Below are 26,115 nucleotides of genomic sequence, written 5' to 3'. Positions count from 1 at the left end.
ATTTATAAGCAAACACCTCCCATCAATGCTAGTGAGAGCTGCTAGGGTCTGACTGCCTTCTGTCTGTACACTGGGAGTTGGATCAGTCTCTAAGGGATATGGACAAACACACACAAAACCATTAAAACAACTCAGGAACACAAGTAGCAAGTTTCTGGAATCTGATCTCAAAAACCATTGAAATCAGTGGAATTTTTTTCATTGACTTCAGTGGTTATTGTATCAGACTCTTGGAGGATTTCTATGCTTAGAGACTTCGGTGATGGGCACACTGTATAAACCGAACACAGACACATAAAAAAGTATCTCAGGTGTGTGGTGAGGCAGAAAGGACAAAGTCAACAGCCAAATAATACTTGCCACCTGTGAATTATCAAGTTATTCCCGGGCAGAATGCTTAGAATAGCCTACTGCACTTTTGTGGTGCTTTTCATTTGATCATCTCAAAGTACTTAGACATTAACTAAATGCCCCAACATCCCTTTGTGGCAGGTAGTATCATCCCCATTTTAAAGATAGCTAAACTGAAGCATATAAGGTTTAAGGCCTCAATCTTGCAGTGGCATTGTGCACAGAACCTCATTGACTTCATTGAGAAGATATGTGTTGGGTGGCTATAGAATCAAGACCAAACCAACTTCCCTATTGTTACACAGAGGGGGGAACCCTGGCCTCAGTAAGTCCTAGCTCCCAGTTCACCATTCTGACCACTAAGTCATACTGTAAGCAGTACAGTCAATTAAGTATTACCTGATGCTTAATTTTTTTCGTGCACTCCTATACTCCAGAATTAGAAATAGGATCACTTAATAGTTCAATCTGCTCTTTTCGAATTTCTGTACTTTGGACAGAAGAGATAAGAGTACAACATTCAGAGTGTGTTTTGAGTCCACTGTTAATTTATCTATACACTTTATTCCTTTTCAAAACTGAAAATATAATGAGCTAACAGAGTAGTGGTAAACAAAGATATACTTCACTGAGTTATAAAAAAATGAATAATGTCAGGATCATAAATTACGTTGATCCCTTAATCTAAAATGTTCCCTGGAGTGTTCTCCCTGCAGTTACAGAAAGTTGGACGGAAGTTAAAATGAAAATGCATTAAAAAAATAAGTATTGCACAATCGAATGTATCCTGAGGATTTTCCTCATATACAGGGTTTGGTTTTGTGTTGGGTAAGGAGAACATGTAACGATGTAAAGACAGTAATTATATAAAAAGGGAGGAGACCATTATAGTCATTCGGCTTTAATTCAATTGGCTATTAGCAAATACTGTTTTGACACACTGGGTCAGATTGACAAAAAAATAATGAATAGTAAATATTTTGTATTTCAAGAATTTTTGTGGACTTATCCCACAAGGTGCTGAACGACAACCTCATCAGTAAAGAATGATTTAATCACAAATATGTGACAAGCTCTCCAAAGTTCGATGGAGGCTGAGGTGCTCTGCAGCTCAGTGGAGACATGCAGCACTTCTCAGGAATAGGCTTGCCCATGGTTGCACAGTGTGCAAGTGGAAAATGAAATTCAGGAACCTTAACACAGTCTCAGATTAATTGTTTTCTATCTACAGTATTTGCATCCTACATAATTAGATATGGTTTAATGGCAGTTTTGCATTCTTACATGTTTTTAATCTACTTTCACACTTCAGCAAATTCCTCCAGGGTTCATTTCTAGAAAGTCTATACATCATAAATATCAGGCTGTCCCTTAGGCCTTGATTCAGAAACACACATAAGCATATACTTAAGTCCCATTAGCTTAAATGGGGTTTATAAACAGATGTGTACAGCATGTGCTGAAATGCACTGAGGACTCATGGAGGAAGTTAAGCTTTAAAGCATCTATTTTTCTCCTTACGTGGGATGTTTATGTGAATAATTGTTCTACAAAACAAACTGCTAAGGAGACGTTTTACCAGTTGTAGTTTTGCACAATTATTGGTACAGAATGTATTTAATTTAATCCTTGTAAGAGAAGATCCATTTTGCCATGCAGTCTTATAATTCTGAATAAATATGTTTTTGCTTAGAGATAAATGTACCAACTTCACTGCAGGCAAAATTCAAAAAACAATGTTGCAGTAATCAGGAAAAAGTATTTTAAAGGGATTAGTTCCTCCCTAATGAGGAGGAGGGATGACTAATGAAAACTCCTCTTTACACAACTAATGGATAATGGAAGTCACCATAAATCTCCTGAGAATGGTAAAGGGGTGGGCTTCTTGCTTCACAAGAGACTACAATTGCAAAATAGCTGGGGAAGAGTATGATTCCAAGTCTCATTACTGAAAATATGACTTGTGGGCATAACACTGAACAATGTTAGGGGGCACATGCTAAAGTCTTTAATGAGGTTTTACTCAAGGAAAATGCCCATCTGTACTCAGCTGGAGTGTTGTTTGAGTAAAGACTAGTAATGGTTTCCAGTTTGGCAATGTATTACTAATGTATGGCTATGCAGGGCCATGTCAGTCCCTGGATATTAGAGAGACAAAGTGAGTAAGGTAATATCTTTCATTGGATCAACTTCTGTGGATGCGAGGGTCACACTTTCGAGCTTCCACAGTACTCTTTTTCAGGTTTGGGAAACTTACTCAGAGCTGTGACACTCTGAGTAAGTTTCCCAGACCTAAAGAAGAGCTCTGTGTCAGCTTGAAAGCTTGTCTCTCTTACCAACAGAAGTTGGTTCAATAAAAGATATTACCTCACCCACCTTGTCTCTCTAATGTATGGATATACAGACAGAGTTTATTAAAGATCTTTTTATATATCACATTTATTAAGGATTGCTTTCATTATGGCTATATCATAAGTTTTCCTAACTTTCAGTAAGTGGTTTTATTTTCCTTGTTAGTAGGTACTTTATTGGTAGTAGATATCTCAGCATTAAGGGCCAAACCTTGTTCCATGCACCCAACCTGAGTCACTGAGCTGAAAATGAAGATCTCCTTGGGGCAGAGAGACAGGGAACTCTTCACCATGTACTGTGAAGTGACAGAGGACCTACTACATTGCCACTGCCACCACCTGAGGCTGCCCTGACTTCACAGGAGGCAATGGCTGGTAGTTCAACATAATGATCCATCTACGAGTCCCACCTGCACTCTTCCCCTGATATTACCTGCTACCAGATGGGAATCAGGGCTCTGTGCTGTACAAGGAGCACCAGGCCCACCGTGTAATCTTTCCAGATCCTGAAACAACCCACCATTACTATGTTTTCACTGCACGAGGTGCTCCTCATCCATGGAGCAGAGGGCAGGATTTGTCCCAAAAATGAATCAATACTATTTCAAAAAATAATAAATCCACCTGCTCTTTCATTTAAACACACCTGTTCACTAGTAATATAGATCTGCATTTTTAGGAGATTAATGTTTTACTGGCCAACAGCAGGCTCAGTGATAGAAGGCCAATTTTTGTCCATCTATTTCTTCACAAGAGGACTTTCTAAGGAGCAATTTACACCTTCAACTGGACTAAGGAATGATGGGATGGACAGTGCATGGAGAGTGTTTAATTTGAATGGCTTAGAAACCTGGTTACACACTTCAGTATGTGTTTTAAAATTGTGTGGGACAGACAAACAAGTTTTATTTCTGGAAGTTGTAGTTCCATGGCTACATCTCACCCTGCCTCTGATACATCCAGATGAAGGGAACTCATTACTTCATTACAAATATTATATGCTTTAAAAAGTCACAATCTCCAACATGCTAGTGAGCATCTGATTGTACATTACTGTAGTTTGTGACTATAGTAGAGTTAGCATTCCAGTCCACTGGCGTGTTGAGCCATGAACCCAATGCCCCTTTGTCATTCATTTAAAACTCTGAACTTGTATGTGAGTCAGAAGCTAAGGATTCTCCTAAACAGTGCATCTGCACAGTCTGCTTCTCTGGTGTCAGCTAAACAACTGTGTGAATCCATTGAAAATATTTCATAAACAAGCCTGAACAGTTGTCTTGACTCAACAAGTGAGCTGTATCACCTTTGGGTCAGGCAGTGTACACAAAAGGTGCCTTTGTGGCATTAAAGACATTGCTGAGGGCCAAACTGTTGCCACTTGGCACAGCCCAAAAGACTATAAATGCTTCCAGGTACTCCTCTTCATATGAAATCCTAGAGCAGGGTTTCGGCAACCTTTCAGAAGTGGTGTGCCATGTCTTCATTTATTCACTCTAATTTAAGGTTTCGCGTGCCAGTAATACATTTTAATGTTTTTAGAAGGTCTCTTTCTTTAAGTCTATAATATATAACTAACCTATTATTGTATGTAAAGTAAATAAGGTTTTTAAAATGTTTAAGAAGCTTCATTTAAAATTAAAATAAAATGCAGAGCCCCCCCCAGACCGGTGGCCAGGACCCAGGCAGCGTGAGTGCCACTGAAAATCAGCTCATGTGCCACCTTCAGCACATGTGCCATAGGTTGTATACCCCTGTCCTAGAGTCATCTCAGTATGCAAAAATTAAACCAGTTTACCAAAGAACTGCATTATTTATCCTTAGGTTTGGCAGAATTTGATTTTTAACAATAATTGTGATGGAAAAGCATTTTTTATTTTTATCTATTTAAATTTTAAAGTTGTGCAAAATTATGGGTTTTAAGAATTTTTCAAATTTACTGATTTTAAATTTTCACAGTTGTGGAAAATTATAGAGAGTGTCACAATAATGATTTAATGACAGTAGATGTTGATGTTCAAAAAGTTAAAGAGCTTTATAAATGTTAAAACATAAATTGTCTACATCATATGTCAAAATATACACAGTAAATATCCCTAAATTAAACTCAAATAAGTTCTAAAGCAGCTTTTTTCTTATTTTGACTATCTGTAAATTTTGATTATCTATGGATTTTTTCATTAGTTTGTGTGAAAACTGATATTTATTGACATTTACCTATAAAAATCTAATCTTTCCATGCCTACTAATCATTTCTATAACTCTCCATTTTTGAGGCCAATAAATAGTGCAGGCAATTTTATGTTGGTATTTTTCATGCATATGTTATTGTATGCACAATAACTTGAATGTGTACACAAACCCCAATTACTAATTATCTTGTAACTTGTATAGCAAACTCAGCAGAATAGGCCATTTACAGACAACTGTGAAAAAGGTGCACTCATTTGTGCATACATATGTATACCTACAAGTGCAGTTTGCATACACACATCCAATGTGCAAAAACAGAGCACAATTTAGACACTGCTTTTGAAAATCTGGTCCTTCTTGCAGATTTGGCAGGGTAGGCATTTCATATTGTTTTGAGACAGATAAAAAATTATTTTACCGGTTTCTGTACACTGACTCTGAGCAGACCATTATGCGAGTTTTAACTATGCAGTTTCAGATATCATTGGCTTCTACTGCCTTGATATCCACAACAGTGCCAATGTGTGAAACTTGATACTTAGTGAGAGATATTTCCTGTAACATGAATTAACAAACCACTTTTAAAATGTAGCTAAAGATCCTTGCCCTGATACTAGAGAAGAGTCTGCATGAATGTGTACATGTGACAAAAGCCCAGATCTTGGGATAAGAGTGATAAAATATGGTGTAAAGTACTATATTCCAACATGCAGAAATTATTTAATTAATTCAGAATACACTAGCATCAATTTGAAAGGGCCAAACCTTGATTGCCTTACTAAATGGTCCTATTGACTTCAATGAAGTTACTCTAGATTTACAGTGTGAGAACAGAATCTGGTTTAAGGGTGGAGGGAGGGAATAGAAACATATTCTCTCAAATATTGTAGACAGATTTTTATACAACGTTGCTTGCTGTTTTTACCTTTGAAAATACAGTAGCACCAGATGGTAAAGGTTCTCTTTAAAGCAGAATACAGGGGAAAAGAAATAAATATGTACAAGCCCCTGGCTCCACCCTGAAGTCCTTCCAACCTGCTCCCATTCCCAAAATAGCAGCACTTGTGCTACTCAGCATCAGTTCAGCCAATTAACAGAAACTCTAAATGATTATTTTAAAATGAATTGCACTTTTAGGTGCAGGAAGCAGGATATTATCAATTAAATATGTGAAAAGAAAAGGTATTTTTGTATTTGCAATATGACGAATAATCAGGCACATTTACCTAATATTTGTTTAACAAGAGGTTTTCCTTTCACTGTTTATCCCACCAACACATCAGGTTCCTTCATATTCTAAGGAATTGTGTCTATTATTATCATTAATAATTCATAGTTCTTGTTTATTTCTTGAATGAGGACATGGAAGTGCTTCTTCAGTGGGCTGTGCATAAGCACAGGGGCTGCCGCCTATGAGCATAGATCTAGTTGCAGGATCAGGTCTTAGAGAGTGCACCCTCCAGCTGGGTATGGCAGTGAGACCTGAATTAGTAGATCCTTTTTCTCTGTCCACTCACCCTAAAGCATTCCCTTCTTGATTGACAGGTTTCCTCCATCACATTCCTAGCAAAGTAAAAAAGGGAGTGAATTAAGTAAAGACTGTATTTCATTTTCCTTTATCCCTTGCTGTTTTTAAAGAATATATAGCTGAGTACATGTTCAATAGGAGCCCACACCATTTTTCTTAGAAGCAATTAAATCCGCAGATTTAACAGGCTGCTAAATGTATCATAACGCAGCAAAATAAAATATATATTTTAGCTTTGTCCATGCAAACTTTGTTAGCCTGGAGTAATTTCCTTTATCATCTTCACTTACTTATCAATCTAAGGCATAATTATTTTAACAATATTGTGAATAAATGATGTAATTTTAGAATATTATCTGGCTTTTGTTTTAATGCTAATTTCTTTCAGATCTTATTTCACAAAATTGGTGAAACTAAATATTCTAGACATAAAATATACTCAGCCAATGTAAAACACCTTGCATTTATATAGTACCTTAATATAAAGATCTCAAAGTGCTTCTAAAAGTTTTAAAATGGGAAAAACTCTATCAGATAGGTATATATTATTGTCCTTATTTCACAACAAGGTATATTGAGGCTCAGAGAGGGTAAGTGATAGTGGCAGAACCAGGAACTGAACCCAGTCACCCTTTCTAACCAGTACACCACATTGTCTTTCCAAAAAGCATCTCCAAGAGTCATTTGAATGCTCCAAAAATGATAGTATTTTTTATTGCGGCAGACACAACATTCACAGAGGGTGTTATTATTTCAATGTGCACCCCCCCGTTTCATTTTTTATTTGCCTAGTAAAACCTTCAGATTTTTGGCACACAATAATGTAAAATGACTAAACTAATCACATTTAAATCTGCACTGGGACATACAAACAACCTAACCTAGCCTGCAAGTAATTTGTAGCACATACATTACAGTGGCTTACCATGGCCGCATGGAAGCTGAATTCTGATGCCCGGACCTGCGTCTGTGAGATCTGTAACACCAGAGCCGCAGGCACTCAATATTAAGATGCAAAATGCGACCTTGTAGTGAAATCACATGTGCTATGTACGGTGAATAGTGTTGTTCACTGTGAAAGAGTATAACCATTGTTCTGTAAAATGTATCTTTTTAAATACTTCTCTCCCTTTTTTCCCTCCCTCATGCAGCTGCAAATTTTTCAAGCCTCCCTACTCCATCCCAAAGGCTAGCTTAGATAAGGCGGAGGAAAAAGAAGACGCGAGATGAAATGTTCTCGGATATCATGGAAGTAACCCGCAAGGAAAGAGCTCATCTGAATGAGTGGAAGGAGGTGGTATCAAATTACAGGAAAGATGCCAGTGAACGTGAGGACAGGAGGGACGCCCGAGATGAGAGGTGGCGGCAGGAAGATCAGAGGTGGCAGCAGGAAGATCAGAGATGGTGGCAGGAAGATCAGAGGTGGCGGGATGCAACTCTGGGGCTGCTGCGTGATCAAACTGACATGCTCCGGCGTCTGGTGGAGCTTCAGGAACGGCAGCAGGATCACAGAGTGCCGCTGCAGCCCCTGTATAACCACCCTCACCCCTCACCATGTTCCACATCCTCCTCACCCAGACGTGTAAGAACGCGTGGGGGGAGGCTCCGTGCACCCGCCCACTCCACCCCCGTGGACAGCCCAACCAAAAGGCTGTCATTAATGTGAAATTTTTTTAGTGGCCTTTTCCTTCCCTCCTATCCTCCTCCCAAACCACACCCGGGCTACCTTCTCAGTTCTCTCCCTCTTTTTATAATGAATTAATAAAGAATACATGATTTTTAAACGATAGTGACTTTATTTCCTTAAGCAAGCTGTAATCGAAGGGTGAGGGTGGGTTGCTTACAGGGAATGAGTCAATCAAGGGGGGTGGGGGTTCATCAAGGGGAAACAAACACAGCAGTCACACCCTACCCTGGCCAGTGATGAAGCTTGTTTTCAAAGCTTCTCTGATGCGCACCGCTTCCTGGTGTGATCTTCTAATCTCCCTGGTGTCTGGCTGCGCGTAATCAGCGGCCAGGTGATTTGCCTCAGCCTCCCACCCCGCCATAAAGGTCTCCCCCTTACTCTCACAGAGATTGTGGAGAACACAGCAAGCAGCAATAACAAAGGGGACATTGGTTTGGCTGAGGTCTGAGCGAGTCAGTAATGTGCGCCAGCGCGCCTTTAAATGGCCAAAGGCACATTCTACCACCATTCTGCACTTGCTCAGCCTGTAGTTGAACAGCTCCTGACCACTGTCCAGGCTGCCTGTATATGGCTTCATGAGCCATGGCATCAAGGGGTAGGCTGGGTCCCCCAGGATAACGACAGGCATTTCAACATCCCCAACTGTTATTTTCTGGTCTGGGAAGTAATTCCCTTGCTGCAGCCGTTTAAACAGAGTAGTGCTTCTGAAGACGCGAGCGTCATGAACCCTTCCCGGCCATCCCACATGGATGCTGGTGAAACGTCCCTTGTGATCCACCAGTGCTTGCGGCACCATTGAAAAGTACCCCTTGCGGTTTACGTACTGGGTGCCCTGGTGCTCCGGTGCCAACATAGGGATATGGGTTCCATCTACCGCCCCACCCACAGTTAGGGAATCCCATTGCAGCAAAGCCATCCACTATGGCCTGCACGTTTCCCAGAGTCACAATCTTTCGTAACAGTAGCTTTGGCTACTTGCATCACAGCAGCCCCCACAGTAGATTTTCCAACTCCAAATTGATTCCCGACTGACCGGTAGCTGTCTGGCGTTGCAAGGTTCCAGAGGGCTATTGCCACTCGCTTCTCCACTGTGAGGGCTGCTCTCATCTTGGTATTCTGGTGTTTCAGGGCAGGGGAAAGCAAGTCACAAAGTTCCATGAAAGTGCCCTTACGCATGCGAATGTTTCACAGCCACTGCGAATCATCCCACACCTGCAAAACTATGCGGTCCCACCAGTCTGTGCTTGTTTCCCCGGCCCAAAATTGGCGTTCAATGGCTAGAACCTGCCCCATTACCATCAGGATCTCCAAAGCGCAGGGGCCCGCGGTTTGAGAGAATACTGTGTCCATGTCCTCATCACTCTCATCGCCGCGCTGCCGTAGCCACCTCCTCCTCGCCTGGCTTTGGAGGTCCTGGTTCAGCATAGACTGCACGAGAATGCGCGAGGTGTTTAAAACGTCCACGATTGCGGTATTGAGCTGAGCAGGGTCCATACTTGCTGTGCTATGGCGTCTGCACAGTTCACCCAGGAAAAAAGGCGCGAAACGGTTGTCTGCTGCTTTCACGGAGGGAGGGGTGAGGCTGTACCCAGAACCACCCGCGACAATGATTTTTGCCCCATCAGGCACTGGTAACTCAACCCAGAATTCCAAGGGGTGGGGGAGACTGCAGGAACTATGGGATGGCTACGGGATAGCTACCCACAGTGCAACGCTCCGGAAATCGATGCTAGTCTCGGAACATGGACGCACACCGCCGAATTAATGTACGTTGTGTGGCCGCGTGCACTCGACTTTATACAATCTGTTTTACAAAACCGGTTTCTGTAAAATCGGAATAATCCTGTAGTGTAGACGTACCCAAAGAAATGAAGAGTAAAGATAGGAGGAAAAACACAGAAAGTGAGAAGAAGGAAAGAAAAAGAGAAAAGAAGATGGGGAAGAAGAGAAATAAAGGAGAGAAATAGTAATGGTGAGAATATTTTCTCATTGAATGATGATGAATATTACTTCAAAACACTGGATATTATCAACTGATAAAGTGCTAAATCTATAGATTGAGATACACATAATCTAAATATTTATAGTTACACATGACGTTTCTTTATTGTTCTGTAATATTGGTTCTCTAGCAAACGTTGTCTTCCAGATAGGCTAATTCATCCTAGGAAAGATTTCAGAATGGCTATATGATATTTTATGATGCTTGATTAAAAACATGGAAGACCAAATTCTACTGTTTTACCAAAACAGGAGTAATCCAATTGACTTCAGATTTCATTTGTAAATGGTAAACTTCAGATGAGTTACTCTTCATTTACACTAGTGCAACTGTCAACAGGATCTGGCCCTATAACTTCATGGATGGCAGAGGTGACAGATCAACTTATTCTAGCAAAGATTCCTGCACACCTTGTTTCTGATATTTAAGTATCAGCATAAGGAGACAGAACCAAATATTTGTGGGACAAAGATTTGCAGAATAAACCAGGATTACTAATGTTCTTGTAATGGTTGGTTTGGAGATGAATTTGGTTTTCATGAAAGAAGGTTGGCTAGAACAGCTACAGAATAAGCAAGTGATGTACAAAGTCCCCTGAAAATACCAATGACTCTTATTCTTGGCTATAACATTCTTGCAATTCCAATCCTGGCTAGAAATGTTGCTCTTTCCAATAGACCGCATGGTTTTTCTCAGTGTATACCAAAATAATCAGGAGTCATAAATCTTTTTGCTTTCACTCCTTCCTCATTCTCCCTTCACTTCTGGAACACAGCTTTTCAGTGTTCCAAATATTTTAAATTCAAACTTTTGCATATATCAGCAATACTTTAATGTTAAATATAATTACCAAGGTAATTTTGACATAAGGATCAGGAGTGACCTGTTTGTTTTGAAACTAGGTGCTGTGTTTAACTGTTTATTTCTGCATTAGGTTTGGGCACTCAGTGAGTTTGTCATAATGACTCAGAACAAAGCTGCAAAGCCTCACTTCTACAATGAGATTAGTCACTTTGTTTTTCTACACTGAGTGGCTCTGACTCAGCTCCAAGTCATTAGACACAGAGTACCTGTGTATAGCTCTAAGTGGCACAGACAACTTTAGTACAAATTTCTGAAGGGAGAGTCTCAAGATGAAATTCAAATGATAAGGCCTCAGAGTGATGACCAAGAGGGTTCAACCCTTCTCTAAAATCCCAAAGTAAGCTCTGCAATTTAGAATGACAGGAAATTATGACACTGTGAATATTAATTAACATCTCTGTGCTCTAGCCTGGTTATCTCTGTGATAGACACTATGTATTAGACAATTGTAAATCTGTACTCTATTATGGAGCATGGTTCAACTGCATTTTGGCAGAGAGACATATTTGCAAAGGATGTGGGACATTAATCACTTTAGAACTCATTGATGGATTCTGGAGTTTTGGACATAGAGGACCTTATTTTCATTTTCACTATTTACACCCACTTTAAGGCACTTCTGTGCTGCCTCTATCTCCACACTGTGGTGTAAAGGGGCCTTAGGATAACTGAGAATCAGACCCTAAAGTCAGATAGGTTAACTACATTGCCAAAGTTTACATATTCTTTATCTAGATTTCAAGTAAATCTCTTTTTGTATCTATTTTTCATTGAACACTTCTGCTGGATTTTCCTCCTAATTGGACAGAACATGCATTCTTTATGAAAATATCAAGATAGAATTATGTTTATTTCTATTTATACTATTATTTTATAAAATGGATGCACATATATTTGAGATCTATATTACTGTTGACTTGATGACAACTACAGTTGATCCTGTATAATATTATTTGGTCTGCATAGTATATATTGCTTAAAACAAACCTTGCACCACTTATACCAAATGTGAAAGATGAGTAAGTATATTAGCAGGTCAAGGTGTGGAAGTGAACTGAGAGATATTATTGTGTGGCTATACCTACAAAACAACTCCATAAACTGTAAAAGGGATGAAGAAAAAACAAACCCCAAAGTGTTTATCCAAAGCAACAAATACAATCCTGAATGGATTTGGAAAAATGCAATAGACCTCTCATGGGAGACTGTCATGTCCTCTCAGAATACTACATTTATGTTAATACCTTTCTGGGAAATATCCACAGAGTCCTATCAAAATAACCTAAAGGTTATAACTGGGGGATTCCAGGGAGACAAGGGACAGGGGAAGATGACACAATCCACTTGATACTAGTAAGGAATTACACCTATCAGGCAGTCAGAGGTTGTGTCTTAAACATTGCTGGGTAAAGGGACAGTATGAAAGAAACAAGCTGAAAAGAAAGTACGTGTTCTCTAGAAATGTAAGAATGTGCTGTTGCACTATAATTAATGCAATGATCTAGTAAGCATCTATAACTATTTTGTAGAGTTTAAGACTAGATATGTTATTAATACTATATTGGGGAGGGGAAAGAGTTAAATCTGAAGTTCTCTATTAGTTCTTAATAAAGCTTATTTTACTACAACCCGTGTTGTTTAGGAATTTCTTAAAGACTGTCTTAAAGAGGTAAAAAAACCTTTGCGCTCTATAAGGGGGAAGTGAGGGAAGGTTATTTAGAACTTATTGTACTTATGACTCTCAGTCAAGAGTGCAGTGACAGGTCTTCTCCCGTAAAGTACATTATGGTCAGGGCTAAAGGCCTCTGGATGCATGGGAAGCACTTAATGACCCTGGACAAGAACTGAATAAGGGGTTATAAGATGACAACAAATTTCACTAACATCCCACTGAGGTGCTCCCACTTGCACCAGGACTGATTTTGGTCCTCCCTTACTACAACATGCAAGTTATCTTTTCATACTAACCTTCCCTTCTTTTCCTTGAAGACATCTTCCTTTGGCATCTTCCGCTGTTTTACTGGGCTATAGCAATAGGTGCCTTAGCATGATTACTATTCCTAGCATATAAAAGAACAAACAGTTAAATATAGTAAAATACTAACATTAAGTTAATCTGCTTTCCAGGGAAATATGACAAACTATAACCATAACAAACATCTTAAGTGCTTGTTCATGTATAAAGAACCCACATCAAGTCCTGGTTCTCCTGCATATCTACCAGTCACTTGTTTACACACTGATTTATTGCAACAAATACCGGCTTAACTACCTACTACCAATGTAACAATGGGAGCTTAATACCCCTGTTTTGCTTCCTGTATACGTCATTTGTCTGTAGAATTTCAAGCACATTCTGTGTACCTGTTTATAGCATTAACTTGTATATTCTCCATGTCTTTTAATCACAAATAAATGAATGTACAATAAGTAAATTATCAAACACAAAATAAGAGTGGTTCAGGAACAGACTCTATCAGTTTCACATTATTCTATGTCCCATCTGCTTTCCTAAACCATTTAACTCTGTAAAACTATTTGGGACACAGTTTGTATGTAAGACACTGCACAAAATAAAGTCACATCACATTCTACAGTGCTCTAGGGTTGAGGGGATTAGCATTCAGTGACAGGTTCACTTTGCAAGATTCAATAGAGGCTGAAAATTGGAACATGAGTAATATTTTAAAACCTGACTGTGGAATGGTAGATAGGATTTTAAAATCTTGTACAGTGTTCTCTTTTTAAACAATCTGGAGATGGAGTATATATCATGTGATAGAGATGACAATACACATGTAGGTTCCATTGCCTCTTTAACAAGGTCTTCAGGAGTTTCTCGGTGGGGTCTTTGGGGACAATACCTTTGGAAGCAGTCTGACAGGAGCTACTGTCTTCCCAAATCCAATAATGGTCTTTGTGGGGGAAAGGAAACAGCCTATGTCTACACTACGCAGCTTTTAGCGACACGGCTGTGCCACTACAGCCGTGCCGCTAAAAGGCACGCAGTGTAGCTGCTGTTTGTCAGAAGAAGAGAGTGCTCCTGCCGACAAAGCACTGTTCACACCAGTGCTAGTTGTCGACAAAACTTTTGTCTTTCAGGGGAGTGTTTTTTTAACACGTCTGAATGACAAAAGTGGGACCAGGGACATATTCTGACTCTCTATGCCACCTGTTTATTATTAGCTATTCTTTGTATTGTGTTAGCATATAAGGTTCCTACTCATAGATCAGGATCCTATTATGCTACATGCTGTACAAAGATAATAAAAGACAAATCCTGCCCTGAAGAATTTGCAGTATTAGTACTGCTACTAAACAGATTGCAGAGATACCCCATAATCCCTTGCAGAGTAGCAAGAAAACCCCTGTTGAATCATGGAAGTGGTTGATTTTGCACTGATATAATTTACTACATACACATTTTCTTTCTTGCTTTCTTTCTTTCTTAAAAGAAGAGGCCAGAATGTTGGAATAAAGTAAAAATCACTCTTGCCCCCAGAACCTTATCCTGAAGCACAGCACCATTTCCATAAAGCTTTGAATCAGTCTCTGCTGATATATTAAAGGGATGAAGTATAAAATAAATCATAATAATACCATCACTAGTTGGCATTTACTGCAGATATTACCTTTTCCCCAAGACTTCAAAGTGTTTTACAAATGTGGATAAGAACTGGAGAAAATTAGGCAGAAAGAGACTTGCCCAAGGTCACAACAGCTTGTCAGTGACAGAACTAAGATTTCCCTGTTCTAATTACTAGATCATAATAAGGGAACACCATCTTGAATGACTGTCAGAATAGTAATATATATATAAAATATATTGTTTAAAATATATATATTTGATTGATTTGATCATTATGATTATGATCCATTATTACTCATTCTGCTCTTCATTGTTCATAAAGCTGGTGGAAAGTAAAGCTTGACAAGGATAAATGATTAACAAGAATAAACAAATGTTGTCCCTGACAACAGAATTTCAAGCTACAGTTGCAGTAAATATTGAATGATGCACAATCCCCTGTTGTTTCAGTTCATTATAACATATTTTTTTCTTGCCTCTTTACCATCTAGCTTGTTTTGTAACAGTCTGTATTTTGGGGGAAAACAATGTGTGAAGCTGCAAAAACTCTATCTGAAAAATGTAAGGGTAAGGAGCAAGAGATCATTTATCATTCCGTTTCAAACTGCATAGTTAGAACTACAAAGTGCAACCCTTACTCGCGCTGGTGAGCAGCTACTTATACAAGAAATCCCACAATTTAGCCTTAGAGTAGTGGCTGCAAAACCTATCCCTTAAATTATAACTATGCATACTATAAATTTTTGGTACACATATCACTAAAAATCAAATTACCCAAAGGATTAGAACATGGAAGAGTGACTTTACAAATACATTGTGCGATCCATTTTAGATTTTCCCTCGTTGTAAATACAGGAGAAGACAACATAACACTTATAATTGCTGTTGCTCTCAAATTAGGAATTCTAAACACACAATCTGACTAGACTACCTGAATCATTAACCTCTCTTGACCGTTAAGAACAATGGCCCTTGCAATGTTAGCAGATCTAATGCTAACAAATGAATGCTTTAAACTTAATTATTTACAGATAATCGGTGTTCATCTGTAAAATCTACTGAGTAAACCTGTTAGAACCCATTGTGAGGTTTAATTAACTGATCAGATTTTTTGTTGTTCTATAATTATATTATTAGATTCACACTATACAGGAAATTCTCAGAAGGCTCATTTTTGTAAATGAATATAACCTGTTTGGGAAAAAAAGAACATGAACTCAGCCCTATTTAATCAGATTTTAATTCAGGTACAGTAGTTCTCAGATTACATAATATACAATTGATTATTTTGGACTCAACAGTGACATGGTCTCAGGCTGAGGGTTTAAGGGCTTCCCTCACTCCCCCATGGAGTGACACAAGGTTTGACCAGACTAAAAGCATGGGCATCAGGCTAAAAAGCAGACTTCACTGGGCCATTACTTTTCTTCACAAGCAAGTAGGATAGGTGGGGGCAGAGAGGGGTGGACAGTAAGCAGAGACATAGCTCTGCTCCCATACGCACCAGCCATTAGAGCCGACTGGACTTAAAGGAGGGACTGTGCTGTGTCTGGCAATGGGCTGACACACTATATTCCCCACTTACACAACACAGGACCTAAGGGAATTGTGACTCAAAGGACTGCTTCTGAATCATAATTTCTTTTTTAGCTCCTCCTGGAGTGGCACAGATAATTCCTACCTCATATTCCAGACTATGAGCAATGCCTTCAGCTAGTCCTGATTTCTCAGACTTGCAAATGAGACCAAAACATTTGATGGATTTGCTGTTATGAATTAAAGCTGGCATGTGCACCAATTGGATGATACAGCCAAAACTCTAAAATGACAAATTCCAGTGGTTTTCAGAAGTGGAAGTGACAATAAGGGGAACTGTCAATATCAACAATTATTTAATATTAAATATTGTTCATATTTAACACAACAAGCAGTTTTAACATTTACATCAGGTAAGGACACACCTCTTTTTTAGTTATCTCAGTCAACATTAATTGTACAAGACTAATAGATTTTTATGTCAGAGAAGTAACCATCCATTCTGAATGACTTTTAACAGTTAAAACACAATAGTCATGTATTTTAAAAAATATTTACTTTGTTGACCTGGTATAAGGCTTAGAATCATATATACATGAAAAACATATCACTTAATCATCAATCAAATAACAGAAAACTTCCTTAATATTTAACCTGACAATGTATGTTCATTTTAGCTACTTTGGGTCATTATGTTTTTAAACAATTAAAGATATTGGAGGGAAATGGGGGGGGATAACATGCTAACAACAAGCAAACATACTTTAATTCAAAATGAAATAAAAAACTAACAATAATTTATGATATTGTTAATAAATTAAAATCCCATGTTGGAGGAAGTTAATTACTGGAACAATTTATTTTAAAAGTTTATTCTTGTAAACATGTTTATGGCAAATGAAGAGATTCAAAACATCCTTTTTTCACTGCACCACAATGTTTCTTTGTTCCCCTGTTCCAGATTCCCCTAAACAGTGAAAACATTGCTAAGCTTTATAAATCATTCATGCTAAGCATAATAAATAATTGTCTTTGTAATCAAGGACTATAAATAAATCTCAGCTATTATTCAGAGGCAAACCAGGATAGATAAACAGTTCAATTCTTACGTGATAAAGCAACATCTCAGAACTATTTAAAACAAAACTGACAGTGCCATGGGCACAAGTTAAAAATCTAGCAAATAGTGTCAAAATGTTAAGGAGCTTAGTATACTCCGATAGGGGGTGATGCTGAGTGACCTCAAATGCTACTGAAAACAGTGGGACTTGGAAGGCCTCAGCACCTTGTAGGATGGAGTCTTAGGGTATGTATACACTGCAGTTAGACACTCTTGGCTGGCCTGTGCCACCTGATTTGGACTCAGAGGGATCAGGTTAAGGGGCTGTTTAACTGTGGTGTATACGTGACCATCCCACCTCACAAGGGCCTAGAGTCCAGGTCCAGCCCAAGCATCTACATTGCAATTAAACAGCCCATTAAGCCCGAGCCCCACGAGCCCAGGTCAGCTGGTATAGGCCAGCCGTGGGTTTTTAATTGCAGTGTAGATATAGCCTCACAGGCCTGATCCTGCTCCCCGTGAAGACCATGTTGTAATTGACTAAAATGGGAAAAAGCTTGGGCCCTGGTTGAATAGATTTAATTGTCGTCTGCATTGAGGATTTTTGAACCAGTGTAGTCATGTTGGTGTAAACACTCAGTATAGATGTGCTGCACTGGCATGAAGCTGAATTTTTATTGGTACAACTTATCCTGGTTTGAAACCCTAGAACTGGCTGTAATTTCTGAGGCATCTCCAGTCAAAACACACAAAGAGTATCTTCTCCAAGCAGTATTAAAATCAAAGCTGACTTATCAGAGATTCAGTTTTCAATTGTCTTGATTTATATTTCTCAAATAATTTTTTTATAATCCTTGCAAATCTAGTAGAACACTAAAAATCTAAAAAAAATCATAGAAATCTACACTAAATCTAGACATATTTTAGGTGTTTCCAGCAAAAATGATCACAACTATTGTTTCTGTTAGGCCCCCTTCCTGTGGGACAGTTTCTCACATGCTTATTGTCACTAAAAAACTGATTTCTACTGACAAATTCAAGGAATGCAAGTTTATATTAGACTGGCACCTACAAGTGCCTTGTGTTGTAGTATTTTCATAATAAACTTTATTTTCAGGGAGTTATAAAGCAGCCAGAAAAATTTGCTTTGAACTAAAACCTGGCATACTAAGCTAAAATACTCCACGATTAATTGCCTCTTGTCTATAGCAAAAATTCACTTTGCTGAATTGTGTCTGTAAGCCCCAGTGGGAGTTCCTGCAGGAGTTATGCCTCAGTCATGTACAGTACCTTTGATAATATAAAAGAATCACACTTGCTGAAACATCATTTGAAGGGGTGCAGCATGCACTGCCATATATGTGGAGTCAGGTCTGTTGGCCAGTGAGGCCTGACCTCTCTATTTTCCCTTGAGGAGGCTATCACTGCTGTAGCTGTTAGCCTGGAGAACTCTGTGATCCATTAGTACAAGAATTGCGGCCGTTCCTTGTGCCTCCTCTGTTTCCCCTTGGCATCCTTGCAGAGTAGAGTACAATTTAGCCAGCATTTTGTCCATAGTGCACACCAGTGCTTTAAAAAGTAGATAAGCTATTAAGCAAGGGGATCATTTATTAAAGGACAAATCAAGATCTGTATACTTGCATAGGGGAATAAGAGATAAGACACACCTTTACTCTCATCCATGGGCAACTCACATTGTGGGTCACAGCCTGTGGGGAGAGAGTTCCCACCACACAATCACTGCCTGGAAATGTGGGCAAGGAGTGGCTGGGGTGAGGTGGGGAGGAAATGGAGCTTTGACTCTGCATTCCCAATGCCCCGGCTAACACAGCTGGTGCAAATTACTTACTACCTGGAGGAAGGTGGAAACTTTACTCAGGATCAGTGGTGACTCTAGGATCTTTGTTCTGTTTGTTTAATAATAATACCCAAATTAAAACATTTTCTCTTTCTGATGGAATGTCCAACATCCTTACAAGTAGGTCATATAGACTCTGAATGGCAGCTGGAGGCAGTTCTGAGCTGTCAATCAGAGGTCCCCTGCAGCAGAAAGACCAGATCATCTATTTTTCCAATAAAATGCTCAGAATGCTCTGCCTCTGCTGCAAGACAGCATAGCAGGTGGTAGTACCAGCTCCTTTCCTGAGGAGAATTTTCCTTGACAGGAGTTTTTTTCTCAAAAGTATTTTTTTCTGAGTCAGTCTCTCTTCTTCTGTGGTAACGGCTACTCTCAAGCTCAACTGACCATGTCTTACTCCATCTTGGTCCTTTATGAGAAACACAAGTCTAAAAAAGTAAGATTCTAGTCCATGATCTTAATAAGGACAAGAAAAGTCAAAATTAAGTAAAAATTTTAAAAAAATCAGATAATTAAAAATGCCAGTACACCCATCTTGCTCTTCTAGTTGTTATAATCCATTAACAAGATATTCACTTGTTTGTGGAGAATGAGTCATGAGACAGAGAGAGAGGCTGTTTCCATTTAAATTGTTTTGAGAAAATGATTTTGAGGCCACATCTATACACAAAACTCAAGATAATTCTTCTGAAATAGGTAGAGGTCTTTCCCCTCCAGTATCAGTCAGGAAGTTGTAATTCCTGTCAATAAGATAATGAAGGAGGTTATAGAGGTATTTTGTTAATTATACACTTAGGATTTGGCCCCATGATAGATAACAACATCTGTTCAGAAGAGCCCCAGTATCAGAAAGGAAATCAACAGGAAGGTGCATTTATTAACCTGTGTGGAGAAGCCCATACTATGCCTGTATCAAGCCAGTCCTGTTAGTTTTTTCTGTTCATGAACACTAGCATTTGCCAAATTGACCCCAAATTAGGAATGTACTGTGCACCATTCTTAGTTCAAATTTATTTATAAAACTGTTCCTCCCCTTCGACCCTGCGTTTTCTCCGGAGACAATATTAAATTTTAAAATAAAAGTGTGGTTGTTTAAATCCTGCCTAGTATACCATGCTTTAAGATCCAGCAAAAATCTATACTTGACACAGATTAAACAAAAATAAACCTTTATGTTTCTCACAATAAAACTTCGCACAAGGCTTCCAAATAATTTCAGGATCACCATCACTAACAACCCAAAATCTAATAGCAAATGTCCACAAATAAGAAACCAAATGCACAGAATAATCTTAGTATTCATTCCTTATCCAGTGTGAAAATGTTTTGTAAATCTGACCATATGCCGTTGAAAAACAACACACTGTTTGTGGTTCTTTACGCTGCATGGTGGCATTAACCCCAATTATACAAACAGTACAAAAATAAGCATTTGAGTATTTTCAGTAGACAATTACATGATAGGATTACAAGATGGTAAAGGGTGTATGACAGAACAAGTAAACAGTTAGGACCTGATTTTCAAAGGTGCTGAGCACCCAGAGCGCCCTCTGAGTTGAATTTGGAAATTCTAAAGCTCAGACCTTTAATCTCTTTGTTTCATACAATCTTAAATTCAAACCCCTATATTTTCAAATGGTGTGAAGGTGAAGGTTTCTATTAGTCCAATACTCACAAATAAAAATAAATGAAATAGTTGAATGAAAAGAGTATTTTAGTTTTTAGCTCATAACAGGAGAAGTACATATTCAAAGAACTTTGATAGATGGCAAGTCCTGCTAATTTACTACAAGGAAGTCCTCAGATAGGTTTGTCACAATAGTACTTTAGCCTCTCAGAGGCATTAATAGATTTCACTTCACAATCATTTTTTTGAGATAGTGAAGTATTATTTCCATTTTACGGTTGGGAAACTGGGCACAGGGTAGATTAGGTAATTTGCCCAAGATGCACAGCAAGGCTATGATGAATGAGGGCTTAAACCGCAATCTCCTGAATTTCAGTCCAGTGCCTTAACCACAAGGCCATCCTTCCTCCCTACTTCTGTCTTCCAACTTTTTTTTAAATATTGCCACAATTTCCCCGTTTTCTTACTTCATCAGGACATAATGGGCAGTTTTCTCTATAAATAGAATAGCCTGTCTGTGATATGTTTATACATGGTCTTGATTTCCTTTGGTTCCTTGTGCTGATTCATTAAACCCATATTGAGAATAGAACTGTACAGATGTTATCTAGGCCAGGCTACTTTGGAGCTGCAATGAGAGAATGGGACTGAGGGGTGAAGAGTTCTGGCCATGACTAAAACCTTGTATGAATGGTTACATTGTTTTTTGTGTTGTTTATTAAAATGTTTACTAAAATACTAGAAATGTATCAAAAATAGCTATAAAATATAATTTTCATGAAACAAAATTAACTACTTGCACCTGTAGTATTGTCCATCCAAGTTATTGTATGTGCAAAGTCTCAGATATGCATATATTGTGACAGACTGACAATATCTTGTATTATCCTGAACAAACTGGATGGAACTAAAATACACTTTACTGAATTAAATTAAACCGTATCAAATTAGGATTAATACTTTTGGGACATGTATTAAACATTAAATTGTCTCTGTATTATTGTGGCATTGTATGTACCTTCTCTAGCAGGGAGGGGAGATGTTAATATACTTCCTCCATTATCAACACTTTGAAGCCACTCACCTGATGGCCACACACATCTCTCCCGCTCCCGCCCCAAGACCTCAGTTCTAGGCCTCTACGTTCTCACATCTTTACTGAGAAATGAACAGTAGAGGCGGGGAACTTTGCAGCCTGGAAATATTCCAATCAGAAGCAAGAAGGATATATGTCTCCACTCACGATGTAGGGATATTAAAGAAGGTTTATATTAGACATGGTTTATATGAAAAATGATTTATTGTTAAAAATGATTTATTGTTAAATGATACTTTATAACTGAAGGTTTATATTAGAAGTAAATGTGATTCCCAACATTTAGCCTCTAACCTGCAAGCCACCAGCTGTGTCTGTGTGAAGCATGCTCAAAAAAATTACTTTGTATAAAACTTGTTAAACATTAATTAACTCTAAGTAAGCCAAAACAGTAGCTGATAGAGACCCCCACCCTCTGTAAGTTTTTATCTCACTTTATTTTTGATTGTTAAAAGACAGGGAGTCTCACATAAATTGGTAACACCCCAAAAGGTAAAGAGACAGTAAAATAGATGTGATTAAGATAGAGAATGTATGTGAATGAGTGCCTAGTTTAAATAATGAATGAATGGTTAGGGAGTTACCAGCCTGAAGAATTCAGTGTTGGCCGAAGGTGTCAAGTGGGATCAACCAGATGACCCCCGGAGGGCAAACTGGAATCCACCCCACCATACCTCAAAGGCATTAAAAACAAACATCTGATAACATGGAGCCAGCCACCTGCTGATTGATTTAGCAACAGCAGAATGAAGCAACTCTCATGAACTGACATAGGAATAAATTCCTATAAAACTCGACTCTGAAAACTGAGGACTTTGAGTCTATGGTTCTGCTGCCAGCCTCCAGGAGCATCAGATGCATCTGACACAGACTCGGCTCCATCCTCATGACCAAGATACCTGGCCAGTAACTTGGCATGAGCAACGTCTAGGCTGGTAACTATAACATCTATACAGAACCTGAATGAATGATTGTGTGAATGAATGAATGAGTGTGTGTGTGTGTGTGTAGTAAAACAACGTTGTTTGCTTTTGTCTTTTGCTTTACTATTATATTTACAATAAATGTGGCATCTTTGCTTTATCCCTCTTAATAAGATCCTGCTAGTTTTTATTGGTATAACAAAGAGAGGAAACAGGTGGGGAGCTTGAAGCCTAAAAGTGGGTGCCCTTGCTGGACATCTGAGGAGATGTACAGGTGCAGTTGTCCTCAACTGTGACACATGTAAACTGCATTTGCCTGTTTAAGCTGAATAATTTCCACATGCATAGCCAAAGATTCCCATGTAAAAACTTGCCCATAAGGAAAACGAAAAACTTGAACTGCAGGTGGAATTTAAAGGCCAGATTTTGGCACAATGAGATAATATAGTACCTCGGCAATATTCTTACCCAAGTTTAGACAGCTGGGTTATTTGGAGTGCATTTGTTTTTTTGTATGAACATTTCATGAGACTTGATTTGGACCACAGAGTGGTAGCACTTAAAAATACTTGCTTCTTTTTTTGCCTTTCAGTAGTTCTCACTCCCAGGCATACAGCTGAGCATAGGGAGGATAAGTGTTGGAGATGGCAAAGAAGGAAACTCAACACCAACTCTCATAGTATTGCATACTGTTGCATTTACTCTGTTACTCATTACTAGCTTTAACAACATCTTAGCTTCTCAGATTCTTTGTTTTCAGGTCATGTCTTACTAGAGCTGATATTACTGCTCTTTGTGGAATTTCATCATGGACGTCCACAGGACCCCTTTATTTGCCTCTCGGTTGTCCTGCAGCAGATGATGTAAATAGCTCTGCATTTTGGATCAATGTGAAATTTCCGCCAACCAGTGATTTCTTAATTACACTATTTTGTAGAAGTGATGACCAGCTATGGAAAATGACACTAAAAATCATGGTTCCAAATTTCTGGACATTTTATAATAAGCACTTATGCAGGTGCAAATTGTGGTGTGAAAAGTGTGCAAAAAACTATCATTACTGCAACACAAAGGCAACCATAACTGCAGCACCTGCGCTCAAGGAACTGCAGGAACTGCTCCCATAGTGCACTGCAAAGAGGATAAAAAGGGGACCCTAACTTCCCTTTGCACTAACTGGAGAACAGCCTGGCTGCACTGCATGAAACAAAGTTCCACCATTGCTTTAGGATACTGCAGCCTCAGCCGTCCCACTGCACACCAGGCATAATTCTTCCCTGAGCTCTTCGTGGGATAGTGTAGCTTTTCACCATCTCCAGCTTAGGTCAGTTTGGTCTCACAGAAGTAAAAATTAAGAGTTGGAGAGTGAGTCCTGACTAGTAGACCTTTATGGTTGAAGGAGGACAAAGCTGCATTCCAGACTAATAGCCAGTGGAAATAGGATGGACAGATGAAAAAACATTGACATATAAACCATACAATAATTTGTGAAAATTCCCATAGTAATATTGCATTGGTAGCTTGCAATGTACTGAAATTAAATCTCATCCCAGTATGTCTAGAAATCAGGGCTTAAATTCAGCCAGAGCTGAGCTCCAGTAATTCTTTTCAAACCTTGATTCCAGCCTAATGCTGTTGGTTCTCAACCAGGGGTCCATGGTCCTCTGGGGGGCTATGAGCTGGTTTCAGGGGATTGATGGGGCCCCGTGGATGAAGCCTGGAGCCCTGAGCTCTGGCCTGCCCCACAGTGAAGAAGCCCTGAGCCATGGGATGCCCTGAAGGGCTGAAACCACGAGTCCTGGCATACCCTCACCACCACAAACTTTATAGCTTTATGTACCCAAGGCCCCAAACAATATCTATCTGAAGACAAACAAAACTTGTTGTTCTTTCTGCTAATATGAGTGAGGGTATGCGAATGTAACTTAGTTATCAAACTAACTTAAATGTTCCCCAATATCCATAGATAAATAAGGAGGACCTAGGGTCTAGGGAGGGCCAACTACCCTTGCTGAGTTCCAGAAACATTGTCAGAAAAGCCCATTTCTATTACATCTACTGTGTGTGCAGCCAATTGCTCCCCTGAGCATACTTGGCTTAAAAAAGAGATTTAGAATGATTGAATTATGACTAGATTATGGATATGTGATTTTTCTGAACTCATACTAGAAATTGTGAATGATATATAGTAGTACTAAGGAATTATAATGAGAAGAAAAAATTAAGTTGAAAACACTGATGATGCAGTGCTCTTTGCTAACCACTGATACAGCTTAGTCATATTGCTATCAAACAAGCCCAGAGGTCTATGACCAAAGAAAATATAAACAAAAAAACATAAATCCTTTATTTTAAAGTGTTTCCTTACTTTCTCCCACATATATCTTTCAGTAACCAGCTATGAGGAGAATGCAAAAAGAGAGAGCTTCTTATGCCACAGCTTCAAACTCTTAAATATATATTATTAAAATAATTGTAAAATATGTTTTCATATTCAAACAGCATTTACAGAGTGCCAAAAGAAATCCAAAGATGTTAAGATTTAGAACTGCACAATTCAGATATCCAAACAACCTTAACTCCATCCTATAATGACACCATGAGAAAAAAAAATGAAAACATTGAATGAGTCTTTACAAATCAGTTTAAATGTAATTTGAGATTACAAATATGATTATGCACTACTCATAATTATTTGGTTAATGCATGACATCACTACAGGGCAGAGTTAAAGTTGTTTGTGTGTTTTAGATGTGAATTTCCATATCTGATCATGTTTGAAAATTTTAAGATTAGCATAAAAACATAAGAATGGCCATACTGGATCAGACCAATGGTTCATCTAGCCCAGTACCTGTCTTTCAGCAGTGGCCGATACCAGATGCTTAAGAGGGAATGAGCAGAACTGGACAATTATCAAGTGAGCCATCCCCTGTCATCCAGTTCCAGCTTCTGGCAGTCAGAGATTTAGGGACACTCAAAGCAGGGGGTTGCATCCCTGATCATCTTGCTTAATAGCCAATAGTCTAATAACCCTAGTCATGAACCAGGACCCAACTGTGCTTGGCACTGTACATAGAACAAAAAGATTGTGTCTGCCCCAGAGGGCTTACAATCTAAGTGTGAGACATGAGACAACAGATGGATACAGACAGATACATGGGAGAGTACAAAGAAACAAGGAAAGAATAGTGGTCAGCAATTGGTCTCAGCACACCAGCAGCCTAACCACTGTCAAGTGTTTTATAGGTATCACAAAAAAGGAAAGATTTAGGAGGATTTTTAAGGAGGATAATGAGGTAGCTGTGCGGATGTTTACGGGGAGCTCCTCCCAAGCATGAGAAAAAGCACGAAAGTGGGCGATGGAGGCTGGCATCATGGGTCAATCACAGACAGGAGTTGACATCTTGATAATGAATGAGAGATGATTGGTAGGGTGGGGATAGGCAGTGA

The 26,115-nt window shown here is 38.9% G+C and overlaps 1 long non-coding RNA gene across 3 annotated transcripts in view; it reads right to left on the bottom strand.

Annotated features, from left to right (window-relative positions):
* The window catches only part of LOC123377285, a 103,720-nt gene that overhangs the window by 73,264 nt on the left and 4,341 nt on the right, over positions 1–26,115 (bottom strand). For all 3 annotated transcript variants that reach the window (XR_006582157.1, XR_006582155.1, XR_006582156.1), the window contains exons 2-3: positions 12,942–13,033; positions 6,410–6,455 (exon numbers count right to left, since the gene is read on the bottom strand). This is a non-coding gene — a long non-coding RNA (uncharacterized LOC123377285). The remainder of the gene's footprint in view (positions 1–6,409; positions 6,456–12,941; positions 13,034–26,115) is intronic.

Source organism: Mauremys mutica, chromosome 9, assembly GCF_020497125.1.
Source record: "Mauremys mutica isolate MM-2020 ecotype Southern chromosome 9, ASM2049712v1, whole genome shotgun sequence".
NCBI classification, from domain to species: domain Eukaryota; kingdom Metazoa; phylum Chordata; order Testudines; family Geoemydidae; genus Mauremys; species Mauremys mutica.
This window is presented reverse-complemented; position numbering and strand designations above follow the sequence as displayed.